Source organism: Arachis stenosperma, chromosome 1 (genome assembly GCF_014773155.1).
Source record: "Arachis stenosperma cultivar V10309 chromosome 1, arast.V10309.gnm1.PFL2, whole genome shotgun sequence".
Taxonomy (NCBI): domain Eukaryota; kingdom Viridiplantae; phylum Streptophyta; class Magnoliopsida; order Fabales; family Fabaceae; genus Arachis; species Arachis stenosperma.
Window position 1 is genome coordinate 85,769,616 of NC_080377.1, and position 23,124 is coordinate 85,792,739.

At 38.6% G+C, this 23,124-nt stretch overlaps 2 non-coding genes across 2 annotated transcripts; both read left to right on the forward strand.

Annotated features, from left to right (window-relative positions):
- The first annotated feature begins 2,142 nt into the window (after positions 1–2,142).
- Positions 2,143–2,246, forward strand: LOC130950566 (small nucleolar RNA R71). The gene has a single exon (XR_009073635.1). It is a non-coding gene; the product is annotated as a small nucleolar RNA R71 (small nucleolar RNA).
- A 7,789-nt stretch (positions 2,247–10,035) lies between these two features.
- Positions 10,036–10,139, forward strand: LOC130950571 (small nucleolar RNA R71). Its single transcript, XR_009073636.1, has one exon. It is a non-coding gene; the product is annotated as a small nucleolar RNA R71 (small nucleolar RNA).
- The last annotated feature ends 12,985 nt before the right edge of the window (positions 10,140–23,124 follow it).

Below are 23,124 nucleotides of genomic sequence, written 5' to 3' on the forward strand. Positions count from 1 at the left end.
CGTTCAAACGCCCATTGATGCATGTTCTGGGCGTTCAACGCCCATGTAATGCATGTTTCTGGCGTTGAACGCCAGTTTCATGCTTGTTCCTGGCGTTCAGCGCCAGTTTGTCCTCTCTGTGCACCATCCTGGCGTTTAACGCCAGGTTGTTGCTTGTTTTGGGCGTTCAGCGCCAGAATGGTGCTCTGTTCTGGCGTTGAACGCCGGCCAGATGCACCTTCTGGGCGTTGAACGCCAGCCCGTGCGTCCTCCAGGGTGAAAAACTTTTTTCTTCTGTTTTTGACTCTATTTTTAATTTTTTTGATTTTTTCGTGACTCCTCATGATCATGTACCTAATTAAACACAAAAATAACAAAGAAACAAAATAAAATAAAATTAGATAAATAAAATTGGGTTGCCTCCCAACAAGCGCTTCTTTAATGTCAATAGCTTGACAGTGGCTCTCATGGAACCACAAGGTGATCAGGTCAATGTTAGTGTGGTCCCAACACCAAACATAGAGTTTGGATATGGGGTCTTAACACCAAACTTAGAGTTTGGTTGTGGCCTCACAACACCAAACTTAGAGTTTGACTGTGTGGGCTTTTCTTGACTCTGAACTGAGAGAAGCTCTTCATGCTTACTCTCTTTTGTCACAGAGGGATGGCCATGTGCCTGAAACACAAGGTAGTCCCCATTCAATTGAAGGACTAACTCACCTCTGTTGACATCTATCACAGCTCCTGCTGTGGCTAGGAAAGGTCTTCCTAGGATGATGCATTCATCATCTTCCTTCCTAGTGTCTAGGATTATGAAATCAGTGGGGATGTAAAGGCCTTCAACCCTTACTAGCACGTCCTCCACTATTCCATAAGCTTGTCTTATGGACTTATCTGCCAATTGTAATGAGAACAAGGCAGGTTGTACCTCAATGATTCCCAGCTTCTCCATTACAGAGAGTGGCATAAGATTTATCCCTGACCCAAGATCACATAGAGCTTTTTCAAAGCTCATGGTGCCAATGGTGCAAGGTATTAAGAACTTGCCAGGATCTTGTTTCTTTTGAGGTAGAGTTCTCTGAATCCAAGTATCTAGTTCACTAATGAGCAAGGGAGGTTCACTTTCCCAAGTCTCATTACCGAACAGCTTGGCATTCAGTTTCATGATAGCTCCTAAGTATTGAGCAACTTGCTCTCCAGTCACATCTTCATTCTCTTCAGAGGATGAATATTCTTCAGAGCTCATGAATGGCAGAAGAAGATTTAAAGGAATCTCTATGGTCTCTAGATGAGCCTCAGATTCATCAGAATCCTTAATAGGAAACTCCTTCTTGCTTGAGGGACGTCCCAGGAGGTCTTCCTCACTGGGATTTTCGTCCTCCTCCTCCCTTGTGCATTCGGCCATATTGAATATGTCAATGGCCTTGCACTCTCCTTTTGGATTTTCTTCTGTATTGCTTGGGAGAATACTGGGAGGAGTTTCAATAACTTTCTTACTCAGCTGGCCCACTTGTGCTTCCAAATTTCTAATGGAGGATCCTGTTTCATTCATGAAACTGAAAGTGGCCTTTGACAGATCAGAGACTATATTGGCTAAATTAGAATTGTTTTGTTCAGAGTTCTCTGTCTGTTGCTGAGAAGATGATGGATATGGCTTGCTATTGCCCAGCCTATTACGTCCACCATTGTTAAAACCTTGTTGAGGTTTTTGTTGATCCTTCCAGGAGAAATTTGGATGATTTCTCCATGATGAGTTATAGGTGTTTCCATAAGGTTCACCCATGTAATTAACCTCTGCCATGGCAAGGTTCTCAGGATCATAAGCTTCTTCAGAAGCTGCCTCTCTAGTACTGTTGGATGCATGTTGCAATCCATTCAGATTTTGAGAGATCATGTTGACCTGTTGAGTCAACACTTTGTTCTGAGCCAATATGGCATTCAGAGCATCTATTTCAAGAACTCCTTTCTTCTGAGGTATCCCATTGTTCACGGAATTCCTCTCAGAAGTGTACATGAACTGGTTATTTGCAACCATGTCAATGAGCTCTTGAGTCTCTTCAGGCGTTTTCTTCAGGTGAATAGATCCACCTGCAGAATGTCAATGACATTTTCGAAATTCAGAGACCATAATAGAATATATCTAATATGGTCCATTCTGAAAACATGTCAGATGGACATCTTTTGGTCAGCTGCTTATATCTTTCCCAAGCTTCATAGAGGGATTCACCATCTTTTTGTTTGAAGGTTTGAATATCCACTCTCAGCTTGCTCAGCTTTTGAGGGGGAAAGAATTTATCCAAGAAGGCAGTGACCAGCTTATCCCATGAGTCCAGACTATCCTTGGGTTGTGAATCCAACCATATTCTAGCTCTGTCTCTTACAGCAAAAGGGAAAAGCATGAGTCTGTAGACTTCAGGATCAACTCCATTTGTCTTTACAGTCTCACAGATCTGCAAGAATTCAGTTAAAAACTGATAAAGATCTTCAGATGGAAGTCCATAAAACTTGCAGTTTTGTTGCATCAAGGCAAATAGCTGAGGTTTCAGCTCAAGTTATTGGCTCCAATGGCAGGAATGGAGATGCTTCTTCCATCAAACTTGGACGTTGGCTTTGTGAAGTCACCAAGCATTCTCCTTGCATTATTATTATTATTTTCGGCTGCCTCTCCTCTCTTGTTCGAAAATTTCTAGAAGGTCTCTTCTGGATTGTTGTAATTTAGCTTCTCTTAATTTTCTCTTCAGAGTCTTTCAGATTCTGGATCTATTTCAACAAGAGTGCCTTTATCCCTGTTCCTGCTCATATGAAAGAGAAGAAACAAGGAAAGAGAGGAATCCTCTATGTCACAGTATAGAGATTCCTTTATGTTAGTAGAAAAAGAAAGGGGTAGAAGAATGAAAGAGGGTTCGGATTTTTGAATGAAGAGAGGTGAAGAGAAGTGTTAGTAATTAAATAATTAAATAGAGAAAGAAGAGGAGAAATTTCGAAATAAATTTTGAAAAAAGAGTTAGTAGTTTTCGAAAATCAAAGACAAGATATAATTAAAATTAAAATTTAAAACAAAAAGAATTTTGAAAAAGAGAGGGAGAATTTTCGAAAATTAGAGAGGAAAGTAGTTAGGTGGTTTGAAAAAGATAAGAAACAAACAAAAGTTAGTTAGTTGATTGAAAAAGATTTGAAATCAAATTTTGAAAAAGATAAAGATAAGAAGTTAGATAAGATATTTTGAATCAAATTTTGAAAAAGATAAAATTTTTGAAAAAGATAAGATAAAAGATAAAAAGATTTAATTTTAAAAATTTGAAATTATTTACTTCACTAACAAGAAACTACAAGATAAGATTCTAGAACTTAAAGATTGAACCTTTCTTAACAAGAAAGTAACAAACTTCAAATTTTTGAACCAATCACATTAATTATTAGTGAATTTTCGAAAATTTGATATAAAAATAAGAAAAAGATTTTGAAAATATTTTGAAAAAGATTTTTTTGAAATTTTCGAAATTTATAAAAAAAAATAAAAAAAGATATGATTTTTGAAAAAGATTTTGAAAAGATAAGATTTTTAAAATTGAAATTTTGACTTGACTTGTAAGAAACAACTAATTTGAAATTTTTTGACCAAGTCAACCCAAATTTCGAAAATTTGGAGAAAATAAGGAAAAGATATTTTTTTGATTTTTGAATTTCAATGAAAAACACAAAAATGACCCAAACATGAAAATTTTGGATCAAGACACAAGATGCATGCAAGAATGCTATGAATGTCAAGATGAACACCAAGAACACTATGAAGATCATGATGAACATCAAGAACATAATTTTGAAAAATTTTTGATGCAAAGAAACATGCAAGACACCAAACTTAGAAATCTTTAATGCATGGAAATATGAATGCAAAAGTGCACAAGAAAAACAAGGAAAGACACAAATAAGAAAACATCAAGATCATCAAGAGGACTTATCAAGAACAACTTGAAGATCATGAAGAACACTATGAATGCATGGGATTTCGAAAAAATGCAAGAAAAATTTTAAAAGCATGCAATTGACACCAAACTTAAAAATTGACTCAAGACTCAACAAGAAACACAAAATATTTTTGATTTTTATGATTTTCTAATTTTTTTGTATTTTTATTATATTTTTTCGAAAATTGTTTTGAAAAACAAAATAAAAAGAAATTTTGAAAAAGATTTTTGAAAAGAAAGTTACCTAATCTGAGCAACAAGATGAACCGTCAGTTGTCCTACTCGAACAATCCCCGGCAACGGCGCCAAAAACTTGGTGGACGAAATTGTGATCCATGTTCTAATTATTTTGAGATGAAGGCTGAGGTCAGCTGAATTCACAACTCCGTTCAACTAACCAGCAAGTGTACTGGTCGTCCAAGTAATACCTTACGTGAGTAAGGGTCGAATCCACAGAGATTGTTGGTATGAAGCAAGCTATGGTCCTTGTAAATCTCAGTTAGGGAGATTAAAGGGTAATTGTGATTATTGGAATAAATTATAAAATAAAAGAAAATACATAATAAAGGGATAGAATACTTATGCAGATTCATTGGTGAGAATTCAGATAAGTGGATGGAGATGCTGTATGGCTCAAGGACGCCTGCTTTCCCACTGCTTCTACTCAATCCTTCTTACTCCTTTCCATGGCAAGCTTGTGTATAGGGGTTCACCATCAGCGGTGGCTACTTTCAATCCTCTCGGGAAATATCCTATGGGGCTGTCACTCGCACAGATAATCAGTCTGGAGGCATCACCCATGGTTGATGGCTACATCCATCCTCGCAGTGAAAACTAATGCTCACGCACTCTGTCACAGTACGGCTAATCACTGGTTGGTTCCCGCGCCTACTGGAATAGAATCCCTTGATTCTTTTGCGTCTGTCACTAACGCCCAGCACTTGCAAGTTTGAAGCACGTCACAGTCATTCATATACCGGAATCCTACTCGAATACCACAGACAAGGTTAGACTTCCGGATTCCCAGGATCCTACTCGGATACCACAGACAAGGTGAGACTTTCCGGATCCTCATAAATGCCGCCATCCATCTAGCTTATACCACGAAGATTCTGTTGGGGAATCTAAGAGATACGCATTCAAGCTCTGTTGCATGTAGAACGGAAGTGGTTGTCAACGGCGCGTTCATGAGTGAGAATGATAATGAGGTTATCTAACTCATCACATTCATCATGTTCTTGGGTACGAATGAATATCTTGGAATAAGAATAAAAGAGGAATTGAATAGAAGAAGTAGAATTTCATTAATACTTGAGGTACAGCAGCTCCACACCCTTAATCTATGGTGTGCAGAAACTCCACCGTTGAAAATACATAAGTAAAAGAGGTTCAGGCATGGCCGAATGGCCAGCCCTCTCATGATCAAGTGACCGAATGATGAAGACTTAGAGTGGTCAAAAGATGTCTAATACAATAGATAAATGTTCTATATATACTAGACTAGCTACTAGGGTTTACATGAGTAAGTAATTGATGCATAATCCACTTCCGGGCCCACTTGGTGTGCTTGGGCTGAGCTTGATCTATCCACGAGCTGAGGCTTCTCTGGAGTTGAACTTCGAGTTATGACGTGTTTTGGGCGTTCAACTCCGGATCATGACGTTTTTCTGGCGTTTAACTCCAGACAGCAGCATGTACTTGGCGTTCAACGCCAAGTTACGTCGTCATTCTTCGAATAAAGTATGGACTATTATATATTGCTGGAAAGCTCTGGATTCTACTTTCCAACGCCGTTGAGAGCGCGCCAATTGGAGTTCTGTAGCTCCAGAAAATCCATTTTGAGTGCAGGGAGGTCAGAATCCAACAGCATTAGCAGTCCTTTTGTCAGCCTTTTTCAGAGTTTTGCTCAAATCCCTCATTTCAGTCAGAATTTACCTGAAATCACAGAAAAACACACAAACTCATAGTAAAGTCCAGAAATGTGAATTTAACATAAAAACTAATGAAAACATCCCTAAAAGTAGCTTGAACTTACTAAAACTACCTAAAAACAATGCCAAAAAGCGTATAAATTATCCGCTCATCACTTATCCAACGAGAGTAGGGGTAAAATCCAACAATTACCCCTACTAGAGATCACCTAGATAACCAAATCACAAATCTATTCAAAACTCATAACCAAAATCACGCAGAACTTAGATGAGCGGGACTTGTAGCTTTTTGCCTCTGAACAGTTTTGGCATCTCACTTTTTCCTTTGTAGTTTAGAGGGATTGGCGTCTCTGGGGAAATTAGAATTTGGGATAGTGTTATTGACTTTCTTAGTTAAGCATGTTGATTCTTGAACACAGCTACTTATGAGTCTTGGCCGTGGCCCTAAGCACTTTGTTTTCCAGTATTACCACCGGATACATAAATGCCACAGACACATAACTGGGTGAACCTTTTCAGATTGTGACTTAGCTTTGCTAAAGTCCCCAGTTAGTGGTGTCCAGAGCTCTTAAGCACACTCTTTTGCTTTGGATCACGACTTTAACCACTCAGTCTCAAGCTTTTCACTTGGACCTTCATGACACAAGCACATGGTTAGGGACAGCTTGATTTAGCCGCTTAGGCCTGGATTTTATTTCCTTGGGCCCTCCTATCCATTGATGCTCAAAGCCTTGGATCCTTTTTACCCTTGCCTTTTGGTTTTAAGGGCTATTGGCTTTTTCTACTGCTCCTTCTTTTTCTATATACTCTTTTTAGCTCCATTTTTTTTTCGAATGCTTCTTTTGTTTTTCACTGCTTTTTCTTACTTCAAGAATCAAATTCATGATTTTTCAGATCCTCAATAACATTTCTCTTTGTTCATCATTCTTTCAAGAGCCAACAATTTTAACATTCATAAACAACAAGATCAAAAGACATATGCACTGTTCAAGCATTCATTCAGAAAACAAAAAGTATTGTCACCACATCAATATAATTAAACTAAATTCAAGGATAATTTCGAAATTCATGTACTTCTTGTTCTTTTGAATTAAAACATTTTTCTTTTAAGAGAGGTGAAGGATTAATGGATTTTATTCATAGCTTTAAGGCATGGTTACATACTAATGATCATGAAATAAAGACACAAAACATAGATAGACACAATATTAAAAACCGAAAAACAGAAAGAAATAAGAACAAGGAATGAATCCACCTGAGTGAAGGTGGCGCCTTCTTGAAGGTCCAATGGTGCTTTTTGAGCTCCTTTATGTCTCTTCCTTGCCTTTGTTGCTCCTCCCTCATTGCTCTTTGATCTTCTCTTATTCTTGGAGAATGATGGAGTGCTCATGATGTTCCACCCTTAGTTGCTTCCAATATGTGTGGAGGACAACTTATCCCCTGAGGTATCTCAGGGATCTCTTGATTTGCAGCCACATGTTCTACCCAACTGAGCTATTCCAGCTTATATGAGTCTTTCCATCTCCCATGACTCGGAGGTGGAAGCTTTTGTCTTCCCTTTGAGGTTTCTCTGGCCTTAGGTGCCATTAATGGTAATGGAAAAGCAAAAAAAAGCTATGCTTTTACCACACCAAACTTAAAATATTGCTCGCCCTCGAGCAAAAGAAGAAAGAAGAGAAGAAGAAGAAGAAGAAGAAAAATGGAGGTGAGTGAGGGGAGATGGATTCGGCTATATGGGTGGGATTGGGTGGGAAAGAGAAGTTGAATTGTAAAGGTAGGTGGGGTGTATGGGGAAGAGTGGATAGATGTAGGTGGTGAAGAATGTTGGGAATTGTGACATGGGGAATAGTCATCACAAAAACTAGGATTAGGAGGTAAGGTGGGAATATGGTAGGTGGGGATCCTGTGGGGTCCACAGATCCTGAGGTGATCCTGTGGGGTCCACAGATCCTGAGGTGTCAAGAAATTCCATCCCTGCACCATATAGGCATGTAAAATGCCTTCATGCATCATTCTGGCGTTCAAACGCCCATTGATGCATGTTCTGGGCGTTCAACGCCCATGTAATGCATGTTTCTGGCGTTGAACGCCAGTTTCATGCTTGTTCCTGGCGTTCAGCGCCAGTTTGTCCTCTCTGTGCACCATCCTGGCGTTTAACGCCAGGTTGTTGCTTGTTTTGGGCGTTCAGCGCCAGAATGGTGCTCTGTTCTGGCGTTGAACGCCGGCCAGATGCACCTTCTGGGCGTTGAACGCCAGCCCATGCGTCCTCCAGGGTGAAAAACTTTTTTCTTCTGTTTATGACTCTGTTTTTAATTTTTTTGATTTTTTCGTGACTCCTCATGATCATGTACCTAATTAAACACAAAAATAACAAAGAAACAAAATAAAATAAAATTAGATAAATAAAATTGGGTTGCCTCCCAACAAGCGCTTCTTTAATGTCAATAGCTTGACAGTGGCTCTCATGGAACCACAAGGTGATCAGGTCAATGTTAGTGTGGTCCCAACACCAAACATAGAGTTTGGATATGGGGTCTTAACACCAAACTTAGAGTTTGGTTGTGGCCTCACAACACCAAACTTAGAGTTTGACTGTGTGGGCTTTTCTTGACTCTGAACTGAGAGAAGCTCTTCATGCTTACTCTCTTTTGTCACAGAGGGATGGCCATGTGCCTGAAACACAAGGTAGTCCCCATTCAATTGAAGGACTAACTCACCTCTGTTGACATCTATCACAGCTCCTGCTGTGGCTAGGAAAGGTCTTCCTAGGATGATTCATTCATCATCTTCCTTCCTAGTGTCTAGGATTATGAAATCAGTGGGGATGTAAAGGCCTTCAACCCTTACTAGCACGTCCTCCACTATTCCATAAGTCTTATTACTTATCTGCCAATTGTAATGAGAACAAGGCAGGTTGTACCTCAATGATTCCCAGCTTCTCCATTACAGAGAGTGGCATAAGATTATCCCTGACCCAAGATCACATAGAGCTTTTTCAAAGCTCATGGTGCCAATGGTGCAAGGTATTAAGAACTTGCCAGGATCTTGTTTCTTTTGAGGTAGAGTTCTCTGAATCCAAGTATCTAGTTCTAATGAGCAAGGAGGTTCACTTTCCCCAAGTCTCATTACCGAACAGCTTGGCATTCAGTTTCATGATAGCTCTTAAGTATTGAGCAACTTGCTCTCCAGTCACATCTTCATTCTCTTCAGAGGATGAATATTCTTCAGAGCTCATGAATGGCAGAAGGAGATTTAAAGGAATCTCTATGGTCTCTAGATGAGCCTCAGATTCCTCAGAATCCTTAATAGGAAACTCCTTCTTGCTTGAGGGACGTCCCAGGAGGTCTTCCTCACTGGGATTTTCGTCCTCCTCCTCCCTTGTGCATTCGGCCATATTGACTATGTCAATGGCCTTGCACTCTCCTTTTGGATTTTCTTCTGTATTGCTTGGGAGAATACTGGGAGGAGTTTCAATAACTTTCTTACTCAGCTGGCCCACTTGTGCTTCCAAATTTCTAATGGAGGATCTTGTTTCATTCATGAAACTGAAAGTGGCCTTTGACAGATCAGAGACTATATTGGCTAAATTAGAATTGTTTTGTTCAGAGTTCTCTGTCTGTTGCTGAGAAGATGATGGATATGGCTTGCTATTGCCCAGCCTATTACGTCCACCATTGTTAAAACCTTGTTGAGGTTTTTGTTGATCCTTCCAGGAGAAATTTGGATGATTTCTCCATGATGAGTTATAGGTGTTTCCATAAGGTTCACCCATGTAATTAACCTCTGCCATGGCAGGGTTCTCAGGATCATAAGCTTCTTCAGAAGCTGCCTCTCTAGTACTGTTGGATGCATGTTGCAATCCATTCAGATTTTGAGAGATCATGTTGACCTGTTGAGTCAACACTTTGTTCTGAGCCAATATGGCATTCAGAGCATCTATTTCAAGAACTCCTTTCTTCTGAGGTATCCCATTGTTCACGGAATTCCTCTCAGAAGTGTACATGAACTGGTTATTTGCAACCATGTCAATGAGCTCTTGAGCCTCTTCAGGCGTTTTCTTCAGGTGAATAGATCCACCTGCAGAATGGTCCAATGACATTTTCGAAAATTTAGAGAGACCATAATAGAATATATCTAATATGGTCCATTCTGAAAACATGTCAGATGGACATCTTTTGGTCAGCTGCTTATATCTTTCCCAAGCTTCATAGAGGGATTCACCATCTTTTTGTTTGAAGGTTTGAATATCCACTCTCAGCTTGCTCAGCTTTTGAGGGGGAAAGAATTTATCCAAGAAGGCAGTGACCAGCTTATCCCATGAGTCCAGACTATCCTTGGGTTGTGAATCCAACCATATTCTAGCTCTGTCTCTTACAGCAAAAGGGAAAAGCATGAGTCTGTAGACTTCAGGATCAACTCCATTTGTCTTTACAGTCTCACAGATCTGCAAGAATTCAGTTAAAAACTGATAAGGATCTTCAGATGGAAGTCCATAAAACTTGCAGTTTTGTTGCATCAAGGCAAATAGCTGAGGTTTCAGCTCAAAGTTATTGGCTCCAATGGCAGGAATGGAGATGCTTCTTCCATCAAACTTGGACGTTGGCTTTGTGAAGTCACCAAGCATTCTCCTTGCATTATTATTATTATTTTCGGCTGCCATCTCCTTCTCTTGTTCGAAAATTTCTAGAAGGTCTCTTCTGGATTGTTGTAATTTAGCTTCTCTTAATTTTCTCTTCAGAGTCCTTTCAGATTCTGGATCTATTTCAACAAGAGTGCCTTTATCCCTGTTCCTGCTCATATGAAAGAGAAGAAAACAAGGAAAGAAGAGGAATCCTCTATGTCACAGTATAGAGATTCCTTTATGTTAGTAGAAAAAGAAAGGGGGTAGAAGAATGAAGAAGAGGGTTCGGATTTTTGAATGAAGAGAGGTGAAGAGAAGTGTTAGTAATTAAATAATTAAATAGAAGAAGAGAAGAGGAGAAATTTCGAAAATAATTTTGAAAAAAGAGTTAGTAGTTTTCAAAAATCAAAGACAAGATATAATTAAAATTAAAATTTAAAACAAAAAGAATTTTTGAAAAAGAGAGGGAGAATTTTCGAAAATTAGAGAGGGAAAAGTAGTTAGGTGGTTTTGAAAAAGATAAGAAACAAACAAAAAGTTAGTTAGTTGATTGAAAAAGATTTGAAATCAAATTTTGAAAAAGATAAGAAGATAAGAAGTTAGATAAGATATTTTGAAATCAAATTTTGAAAAAGATAAAATTTTTGAAAAAGATAAGATAAAAGATAAAAAGATTTAATTTTAAAAATTTGAAATTATTTACTTCACTAACAAGAAACTACAAGATAAGATTCTAGAACTTAAAGATTGAACCTTTCTTAACAAGAAAGTAACAAACTTCAAATTTTTGAACCAATCACATTAATTATTAGTGAATTTTCGAAAATTTGATATAAAAATAAGAAAAAGATTTTGAAAATATTTTGAAAAAGATTTTTTTGAAATTTTCGAAATTTATAAAAAAAAAATAAAAAAAGATATGATTTTTGAAAAAGATTTTGAAAAGATAAGATTTTTAAAATTGAAATTTTGACTTGACTTGTAAGAAACAACTAATTTTGAAAATTTTTGACCAAGTCAACCCAAAATTTCGAAAATTTGGAGAAAATAAGGAAAAGATATTTTTTTGATTTTTGAATTTTCAATGAAAAACACAAAAATGACCCAAAACATGAAAATTTTGGATCAAGACACAAGATGCATGCAAGAATGCTCTGAATGTCAAGATGAACACCAAGAACACTATGAAGATCATGATGAACATCAAGAACATAATTTTGAAAAATTTTTGATGCAAAGAAAACATGCAAGACACCAAACTTAGAAATCTTTAATGCATGGAAAATATGAATGCAAAAGTGCACAAGAAAAACAAGGAAAGACACAAAATAAGAAAACATCAAGATCAATCAAGAGGACTTATCAAGAACAACTTGAAGATCATGAAGAACACTATGAATGCATGGGATTTTCGAAAAAATGCAAGAAAAATTTTAAAAGCATGCAATTGACACCAAACTTAAAAATTGACTCAAGACTCAAACAAGAAACACAAAATATTTTTGATTTTTATGATTTTCTAATTTTTTTGTATTTTTATTATATTTTTTCGAAAATATTGTTTTGAAAAACGAAAAATAAAAAGAAAAATTTTGAAAAAGATTTTTGAAAAGAAAGTTACCTAATCTGAGCAACAAGATGAACCGTCAGTTGTCCATACTCGAACAATCCCCGGCAACGGCGCCAAAAACTTGGTGGACGAAATTGTGATCCATGTTCTAATTATTTTGAGATGAAGGCTTCTAAGGGGCAGCAGCTGAATTCACAACTCCGTTCAACTAACCAGCAAGTGTACTGGGTCGTCCAAGTAATACCTTACGTGAGTAAGGGTCGAATCCACAGAGATTGTTGGTATGAAGCAAGCTATGGTCACCTTGTAAATCTCAGTTAGGGAGATTAAAGGGTAATTGTGATTATTGGAATAAATTATAAAATAAAAAGAAAATACATAATAAAAGGGATAGAATACTTATGCAGATTCATTGGTGAGAATTTCAGATAAGTGGATGGAGATGCTGTATGGCTCAAGGACGCCTGCTTTCCCACTGCTTCTACTCAATCCTTCTTACTCCTTTCCATGGCAAGCTGTGTATAGGGGTTCACCATCAGCGGTGGCTACTTTCAATCCTCTCGGGAAAATATCCTATGCGGCTGTCACTCGCACAGCTAATCAGTCTGGAGGCATCACCCATGGTTGATGGCTACATCCCATCCTCGCAGTGAAAACTAATGCTCACGCACTCTGTCACAGTACGGCTAATCACTGGTTGGTTCCCGCGCCTACTGGAATAGAATCCCTTGATTCTTTTGCGTCTGTCACTAACGCCCAGCACTTGCAAGTTTGAAGCACGTCACAGTCATTCATTACCGGAATCCTACTCGGAATACCACAGACAAGGTTAGACTTTCCGGATTCCCAGGATCCTACTCGGAATACCACAGACAAGGTGAGACTTTCCGGATCCTCATAAATGCCGCCATCCATCTAGCTTATACCACGAAGATTCTGTTGGGGAATCTAAGAGATACGCATTCAAGCTCTGTTGCATGTAGAACGGAAGTGGTTGTCAATCACGCGCGTTCATGAGTGAGAATGATAATGAGGGTTATCTAACTCATCACATTCATCATGTTCTTGGGTACGAATGAATATCTTGGAATAAGAATAAAAGAGGAATTGAATAGAAGAAAGTAGAATTTCATTAATACTTGAGGTACAGCAGAGCTCCACACCCTTAATCTATGGTGTGCAGAAACTCCACCGTTGAAAATACATAAGTAAAAGAGGTTCAGGCATGGCCGAATGGCCAGCCCTCTCCATGATCAAGTGACCGAATGATGAAAGACTTAGAGTGGTCAAAAGATGTCTAATACAATAGATAAATGTTCTATATATACTAGACTAGCTACTAGGGTTTACATGAGTAAGTAATTGATGCATAAATCCACTTCCGGGGCCCACTTGGTGTGTGCTTGGGCTGAGCTTGATCTATCCACGAGCTGAGGCTTCTCTTGGAGTTGAACTTCGAGTTATGACGTGTTTTGGGCGTTCAACTCCGGATCATGATGTTTTTCTGGCGTTTAACTCCAGACAGCAGCATGTACTTGGCGTTCAACGCCAAGTTACGTCGTCATTCTTCGAATAAAGTATGGACTATTATATATTGCTGGAAAGCTCTGGATGTCTACTTTCCAACGCCGTTGAGAGCGCGCCAATTGGAGTTCTGTAGCTCCAGAAAATCCATTTTTAGTGCAGGGAGGTCAGAATCCAACAGCATCAGCAGTCCTTTTGTCAGCCTTTTTCAGAGTTTTGCTCAAATCCCTCAATTTCAGTCAGAATTTACCTGAAATCACAGAAAAACACACAAACTCATAGTAAAGTCCAGAAATGTGAATTTAACATAAAAACTAATGAAAACATCCCTAAAAGTAGCTTGAACTTACTAAAAACTACCTAAAAACAATGCCAAAAAGCGTATAAATTATCCGCTCATCACTTATCCAACGAGAGTAGGGGTAAAATCCAACAATTACCCGCTACTAGAGATCACCTAGACAACCAAAATCACAAAATCTATTCAAAACTCATAACCAAAATCACGCAGAAACTCAGGGTAGAGAACTAGGGAGTGAGACGCGATTTCTTACCTGGTTTGCTTGGATAGAAACGTAGAGCTCGACGAGAGCTTCGTGTGCCGCAAATGGCTCATCAATCGGAGCTTCGTAGCTCAAGTTACAAGCAAAAGAAGGTGAGGGTGAATAGTTGATGAGCGGATATTTTATACGCTTTTTGGGGGTAATTTCATGTAGATTTTAGTATGTTTTAGTTAGTTTTTAGTATAATTTTATTAGTTTTTAGGCAAAATTCATATTTCTGGACTTTACTATGAGTTTGTGTATTTTTCTGTAATTTCAGGTATTTTCTGGCTGAAATTGAGGGAGCTGAGCAAAAATCTGATTTAGGCTAAAAAAGAACTGCTGATGCTGTTGGATTCTGACCTCCCTGCACTCAGAATGGATTTTTTGGAGCTACAAGAGTCCAATTGGTGCGCTCTCAATTGGGTTGGAAAGTAGACATCCAGAAATTTCCATCAATATATAATAGTCCATACTTTGCACGAAGATAGATGACGTAAATTGGCGTTCAACGCCAGTTCCATGTTGCAGTTTAGCGTTCAGCGCCAGAAACAGGTTGCAACCTGACGTTCAACTCCAGAAACAGCCCAGGCACGTGAGAAGCTTAAGTCTCAGCCCCAGCACACATCAAGTGGGCCCCAGAAGTGGATTTCTGTACTATCCATCCTTGTTTACTCATTTTCTATAAACCTAGGTTACTAGTTTAGTATTTAAACAACTTTTAGAGATTTATTTTGTATCTCATGACATTTTAGATCTGAATTTTATACCTTGTGACGGCATGAGTCTCTAAACTCCATTGTTGGGGTGAGGAGCTCTGTAGCATCTCGATGAATTAATGCAATTATTTCTGTTTTCCATTTAAACATGCTTGTTCCTATCTAAGATGTTCATTCGCACTTCACTATGAAGAAGGTGATGATTCGTGACACTCATCACCTTCCTCAATCCATGAACGTGTGCCTGACAACCACCTCCATTCTACATCAGATTAAATGAGTATCTTTTAGATTTCTTAATCAGAATCTTCGTGGTATAAGCTAGAAATTATGGCGGCATTCATGAGAATCCGGAAAGTCTAAACCTTGTCTGTGGTATTCTGAGTAGGATTCAATGATTGAATGGCTGTGACGAGCTTCAAACTCGCGATTGTTGGGCGTAGTGACAGACATAAAAGGATCAATGGATCCTATTCCGACATGATCGAGAACCAATAGATGATTAGCCGTGCTGTGACAGAGCATTTGGACCATTTTCACTGAGAGGATGGGAAGTAGCCATTGACAACAGTGACGCCCTACATACAGCTTGCCATGGAAGGAGCCTTGCATGTGTGAAGAGGAGGACAAGAGAAAAGCTGAAATTCAGAGGACAAAGCATCTCCAAAACTCCAACATATTCTCCATTATTGATTAACAATCACTTATTCCAAACACTTTCACTTTTTACAATTAAATTCAAAGAACCTTATTGGCATCCTGACTAAAATTAATAAGATAACCATAGCTTGCTTCATACCAACAATCTTCGTGGGATTGACCCTTACTCACGTAAGGTATTACTTGGACGACCCAGTGCACTTGCTGGTTAGTTGTGCGGATTGCAAAGGTGTGATTGCAATTTTGTGCACCAAGTTTTTGGTGCCGTTGCCGAGGATTGTTTGAGTTTGAACAACTAAAGGTTTATTTTGTTGCTTAGATTAGGAATAATTTATTTTTGTTGCTATAGAGTCATTAAATCTGAGTCCTTTATTTTCTTTACAAAAATTTTTTAAAAATATTATTTTTCCTTATTAATTTTTAATTTTTATGTGAGTTTAGTTTTATATTTTATGTTTGGTGTCAATTGCATATCTTATATTTTCCTTTAAATTTTCGAATTTATGTTCTTTATTCTTCCTTGATCTTCAAGTTGTTCTTGTTTATTTTTTCTTGTTTGATCTTTGGTTTTTCTTGTTTTGTGTCTTTTCTTGTTTTTCTTATGCGTTTTTAAAACATTAGTTTTCAAAAAATTTTATCTTTATTTATTAAAAATACCTCTTTAAAACACGTTACATTTTTAGCTCAATTGGCTAGAGCGTTGGTTTATGTTTATTGGTATTGGGTGATGACAAGTCATCATATACCCATTTTTCAAGCTAATTTCACTTGTTTTATTAGCATTTATGCACTTTCTTGCATCCTAAGTAAGTGATTTGGAGTGAAAATGCACAACTTCTCTAAATCAAGCAACCACCATGAAATTAATGTTAAATCATAAGGTTTAAGCTAATTTTAATTGAATTTTAATTGATTTATAAGCCTCTTGAATTAGTGATACTTTGAGTGGTTGTTTGGTTTATTATAGGTGAAGAAAAGAAAAGAAAAGGAAAAGCGTGGCATAAAAAGTGTAGCCCAAGGAAGAAGAAGCGTGGTTTAAGGGAGGAGAAGCGTGCCGCATTGCAAGGGGGAGGCAACATTGCCCTCCACAAGGGCACAATGCCCTCTAGGAGGGCAACATTAGGTGACCAAGCAAAGGAAGGCAATTCTGCCCTGCCCACTCCAAGGGCAGAGCACAAAATGTGCCTTGGAACCAAGAGGAAGAGAACCTTGCCCTGCCCTTGTGGAGGGCAGAATCGGGCTCTCCAAGGAAGAAATTCAAAGCAAAAATGTCACCCATGCATGCTACAAGGATCGAACAAGGAATCATGAGGAAGCTAGGCACTAAGGTCCACTACCGTGCCAAGAAGCCAAGAAAAAATGTAGCGTGTTTGTCTCCTCCGTGATTCGAACACGGGATGTGAAGGAAGGAATATTGCCCTGCCCTTGGCGCGGGTAGGGCAGCATCGTGTGTGGCGCACCAAGAAGCACCAACGCGCGCACCAATTTCCTCCCCTGGCAGCACCAACGCGCGCACTCCACAATTCTGGCGCATCAAACTCTTCCTGCCCTGCCCTTGGCGCGGGCAGGGCAGCGTTTTGCGTCCCTGGCAGCACCAAGGCCGCACCAACTCGCACCAAGGCCGCACCAATCTCATGCACCAAGCATCAATTTTCTGCCCTGCCCTCCACAAGGGCAGGGCAGCCTCCTGGGAGTGACTTTTAATGGGCCAAAAATTCAAATTAAATCCCCTTTTGAATTCATTTCTTCACCACATCAAAAGCCCATCCAAATCCAAAAATCCAAGAATAGAAAGTGTATAAATAGGAGTTAGTTTGTTGTAATTAGGACCTTTACTTTCACTTTTGACTTTTGAAATTTACATTGAGCTTTGAATTTTACCTTTCTTTAGCTTTTGCAATTGTTCTTGAGAGACTTGACCGAGAGCTAAGAGGATCAAGGGAGAATTGACTGATCTCCTTCCTCATTCTTACTCGGGCAATTCTACTCTTCTTTTTTTGAGTTTTGGGTGTGTGAAATTGAGGAAATTCTGTCTCAATTCCCATTCAAACTCTTTTCAATTTGTTTTCTGCATAATTCAATTTAATTTCTGTTCTTCTATTGCTTCTTCTTCAAATTTTCTGTCAACTGCTTTGATAACTCATATCTGGGAAGGAAATTGAGTTTTAGGCTCTGCTACCTAAGCTCTTGAATCCTGAGATCACAATTCACTTTGGGTTCTTCTGTGAACCTTGCTGCACTTTACTTTACTTTCTTTTTAAGCTTTCATTGCTTCTAATTCAATTCCTGCTTAATTAATTGTTGCAATTTACTTGCTCTTTGTTTAGATTCTGCAATCCCATCCCTCAAACCCCTTTTACATTCAAGAAATTTATATTTCTCGCCATTTAAGTTACTGCAATTTACCTTTCTTGCACTTTAAGTTTCAGTCATTTAGTTTCTTGTTCTTTAAGATTCTGCAATTTTACTTTTCTGCTTTCTAATTTACTGCATATTTCCCTTTCCCCTTTATATTTACTGTCATTTAATTTCTGTTAAACACAAAACACTCAACCAACACTTGATTCGCTTGACTAAATCACCCACTAAACTAAAATTGCTCAATCCTTCAATCCCTGTGGGATCGACCTCACTCATGTGAGTTATTATTACTTGATGCGACCCGGTACACTTGCCGGTGAGTTTTGTGTTGGATCGTCTTCCACACATCAAGTTTTTGGCGCCGTTGCCGGGGATTGAAATAGATTGACAATGATTAAGTGAAGTAGAGGTTTAGATTAAGCACTTTTTCTTTTCTGTTATTCTAATTCTTACTAACACACTAACTGTTTGAATTTTTGCTTAAACTAACTAAAACCTCATTCTAGCAATAGATTGAAGTTTTATTAATTTTCTGGGTCTGTGTGTTTATTGTTGTGTGTTTGTATGTCAGGTATAGGAAGATCTTCCCCCATTATCTCAGGAAATTGATCAAAGGACTCTTCGGAGAATAAGAAGAGCTGAAAGAGGGAAGAACATTGTTGGAGAAGAAGAATCTGAGGAGGAATTCCAAGACATGGAAGGAGATACCAATCAACCAGGAGAAGGAGCCAACAATAATCAACAACAGAGAAGAGTCTTGGCTTCATACACATTTGCAAATGCAAGGCATTGTGGGAGTAGCATTCTTCCTCCCAATGTCAATGCAAACAATTTTGAACTCAAGCCACAACTCATCACTCTGGTTCAAAACAATTGTTCTTTTGGAGGAGGGCCTTTGGAGGATCCAAATCAACATTTGTCTACCTTTTTGAGAATCTGTGACACAGTGAAAACCAATGGTGTACCTCCTGATAGCTATAAGTTGCTGCTCTTCCCATTTTCTCTCAGAGATAAAGCCACTCAATGGCTAGAGACCTTTCCAAAAGAAAGCATCAACACTTGGGATGACTTGGTGAGCAAGTTTCTTGCCAAGTTTTATCCCCCTCAAAGAATTCTAAGGTTGAAGACTGAGGTTCAAACATTCACTCAATTGGAGGCCGAAAACTTATATGGAGCATGGGAAAGATATAAGGCTCTATTGAGGAAGTGTCCACCAGAGATGTTCACTGAGTGGGACAAGTTGCAAAACTTCTATGAGGGACTCACTCTTAAAGCTCAAGAAGCTCTTGACCACTTTGCTGGAGGCTCTTTACAGCTCATGAAAACCACAGAGGAAGCTCGAAACCTCATTGATATGGTAGCCAACAACCAATATTTCTTTGCTCATCAAAGATAACGCCAACCATCACAAAGAAGAGGAGTAATGGAGTTGGAAGGAGTTGATTCAATTCTAGCTCAGAACAAGATGATGCAGCAGCAGATTCAACAACAATTTGAGCAAATGGCTAAGAGAATTGATGGCTTGCAAGTGGCAGCAGTGAGCACCACAAGCCAACCTCCAACCACTTGGGTGCAAAGTGAAGAAACTCAAGAAGAGCAACAACAAGAGCAAGTCCAGTACATGCACAACCAAAATCCTGGAACAAATGAAGTCTATGGTGATACTTACAACCCATCTTGGAAGAACCATCCCAACCTCAGATGGGGAGACAACCATAATCAAAACCAACAACCATGGCAAAGAAACACAGGCCAGAACAATTGGAAAAACACAAACCATAACCCCCAGCCAAACACTAACCAAAATACATACATAAAACCACAAAACAACTACCCAAATTCTAACCAATACCCACCCAATAACCATCCAACTAACCAAAACACTTATCTTCATCCATCAACAACCCAAAATCAACCCATCTCACAAGACTCACAAAGAATCACCAATCTAGAGCTGCTCATGGAGAAATTGATGAAGAACCAAGAATTGACAACCAAGAATCAAGAAGCCTCCATGAAGAACCTAGAGAGGCAGATTGGACAAATCTCCAAGAAGATTTCTGTTGAAAAACCATCAAGTTCACTACCTAGTGACACCATTCCTAACCCAAAGGAAGAATGCAAGGTCGTGCAACTAAGAAGTGGAAAAGTGTTAACAGATGATAACCAAGGAGCAACAAAGAAGCTTATGGAGAATGACACTGAGCCAACAAAGACTGATGAAGCCATCAACAAAGACATGATGACCAAGAATGCTCCAGAAAAACTCACAGAAGAGAACAACAAGCCACAGAATTTGAAGAAAGGAAAGAAGATCTTGGAGGAACCAATTCCAAAACAACAGCAAGTGGAGAAGAGCTCAACACCACCATTGCCTTATCCACAGAGATTTCAAAAAGAAACAAAGGATCAGCACTTCCACAAATTTCTTGAGACTTTCAAGAAGCTAGAGATTAACATACCTTTGGCAGAGGCATTGGAACAAATGCCTTTGTATGCCAAGTTTCTAAAGGAGCTCATTAACAAGAAGAGACAGTGGAATGAAAAGGAGACTGTAATGCTCAGTGAAGAATGTAGTGCACTCATTAAAAAGGGACTCCCTCCCAAGCTTGAAGACCCTGGAGGTTTCTTCTTACCATGCACTATCGGAAATCTGTTCATTAACAAGGGGATGTGCGATCTAGGAGCAAGCATAAATCTAATCCCATATTCTCTAGTGAAAAAGCTTGGCATAGAGGAGGTAAAACCAACACAGATGTCCTTGGGATTGGTGGACCAATCAGTAGTATATCCTAAGGGGCTGATTGAGAACCTTTTGGTTAAGGTTGGCAAGTTCATCTATCCGGCAGACTTTGTGATCCTGGATTCTTCAGAAAATGGAAGTGACTCCATAATACTTGGTCAACCATTTTTGGCCACTGCTAGAGCCATTGTGGACATAGAGCAAGGAGAGTTAACCCTCAGGATGCATGAGGAGAGCATCATCCTGAAAGTCTTCCCAGAATTACAAAAGGATGAAGAAACAAGCAAAATGAGTGATGATCTCCTTCCAAAGCAATCAACTGAAAAGGAAGTGGAACAGAAAAACAAACAGATGCAAGAAGAAAAAGGGATTCACAAGGAAGCAGGGGTGATCAGCAAGAAGGCAGGCATCACAACTCAAGTAACTGTCAAGAAAGGAAGATCAACAAGCAAGAAAAAGATGAAGAATAAGAAAAAGGCTCACAAAGGGTGGAAGAACAAGAAAATCCCAACTGAAGGATTCTCTAAGGGTGATAAGGTGCAACTAGTATACCAACAGCAGGGAGCAGAGGATTATTACACTGTCAACCAAATACTTTCTCTTGAGCATATGGAAATTGAGCATCAAAGCACACAGAGAAAGCTGACAGTGAGAGGTGACAAGTTGAGACACCACCAACATCAACCACCTTAAAGGGAGGTCAATGTCAAGCTAATGACAATAAAAGAGCGCTTCATGGGAGGCAACCCATGGTTTAAGATTTCTGTCTTCTCTTTCATTTAATAAGCTATGATTCCTCTGAATATGATTTTGAATTTTCATGCCTGGTAAATGCATATATCATTTTAAAGCACATGTCAAACTTCTAAGTTTGGTGTCCCTTAAGGCACACTTAATTTTTGCTTTTCAAAAAGAGAGGGAGTTATTCTTAGAACATATGCATAATTCTTCTTGAGGAAGCATATGACCAAACACTAAGTTTGGTGTCTGCATGTGTAACAATGTTCAGAGGATCATTTCCCAATCATGGATTCAAAACCATACACAAAGGGATCATGCATCAGTCTTTTAAAATTCATCAATTGTGAAGAATGGTTTGCATTGCTAAGCCATCCCCTAAATAAAAGATAAGTTTGGTGTTCACCAACCTTTAACATCTTTAATTAAGGGACACAATTGACCATGAAAATATTTTTAATAAGAATAAACAAAACAAAACAATTTTTTTTTCATTTAATACAAATTAATTGCCAACGGCCATATTAATGATCTAAGGCTAGCTATCTTGATTCTTGCAGGAGAAAAAAAGATTAAGATAAACACAAGGAGGGGCCACGGCTAGGAGAAGCTAGACACGTACAAAGAATGGAGTATGATGAAAACATGCAAGCAAGGTTGGAGTACTTGACCCACAATTTGCCAACACTCAATCCTGAGATCAAGCCATTTGAACAATGCCCTGAATTCTTAGCCAAGCAACAAGCAAGATCTCATCAATACACTGAGTCAACCTTTCAAAGATTGGAAGATTTTGGGCTCAGAGGACTCTTAGATTCTGTTTGGGGTAGAAGATGTCCTAGTGAAGAGATCCAAGATCATTCCAAGACAGGGAAGAGAAAGAAGAAGAAGGGAGAATCAAGCAGCAGCCAAGACCATTAGAAGGTGGCAAAGTTCTTTCATACTTCCACTTTCATGTCTCTAATAAGGAGATGCATGTCTGAAACATGATATGCCTCCATCATTTATTTCGTTTACTTCATGCAATTCTTGTTCTTTGTTTTTCATTTTAGTTAGTTAATAAATAGCTAGAAAAATGTTAAACCTGCATAATGCTTGTTATCCATCACTTAGCTTGAAAATTGTTTTGTTTCCCATATGCTTAAATAAAAGAGTTTGGTTTGAATTGAAAAGTGAAATATCCAATGTTGCATAAGTATGAATGGAAGTTGGTGGTGGTACATGTGTTTGATTAAATGTATAACTCATGAAATAATTGTTGCATAATATCATTCTCATTCAATTGTGAGTTAGCTTGCTGTTACAAAGACTCTTATCAAGAATGAAACAGCCCTTGGTAACAAAAACAGAAAGAAAAGGGAAAGAAAAAGCCAAAAATGGCAAGAAAAACAAAGAATAAAGGTTGGACACCAATAGCTTGGACCCTAGGACATATGCCTGTGGTGTTCTTGTACTAAGATCTGCTTGGATGAGTAAATTCTAAGGGGTATTTTAAAACCCGGTCACTTAGATCAACTGATTTGGGATGGCCAATTGAAAATCCACAATAAAGAGCAACTTAGATACAAAACACTTAGTTATCCAAAGAGATGCTGGGCATCAATGATCCTAGGAAGAATTAATGAGCCAGGTGTCTGTAGTGGAAAGATGTTGAGCAAAAGAAAAGAAAATAAAGCCAAAGGCTATGCTGCAACATTTGATACCAAACCTTCAAAAAGAATAATAAGCTTGTTAAGCATTGTAAGCCAAGAAAAGTTAGCAAGGGAGT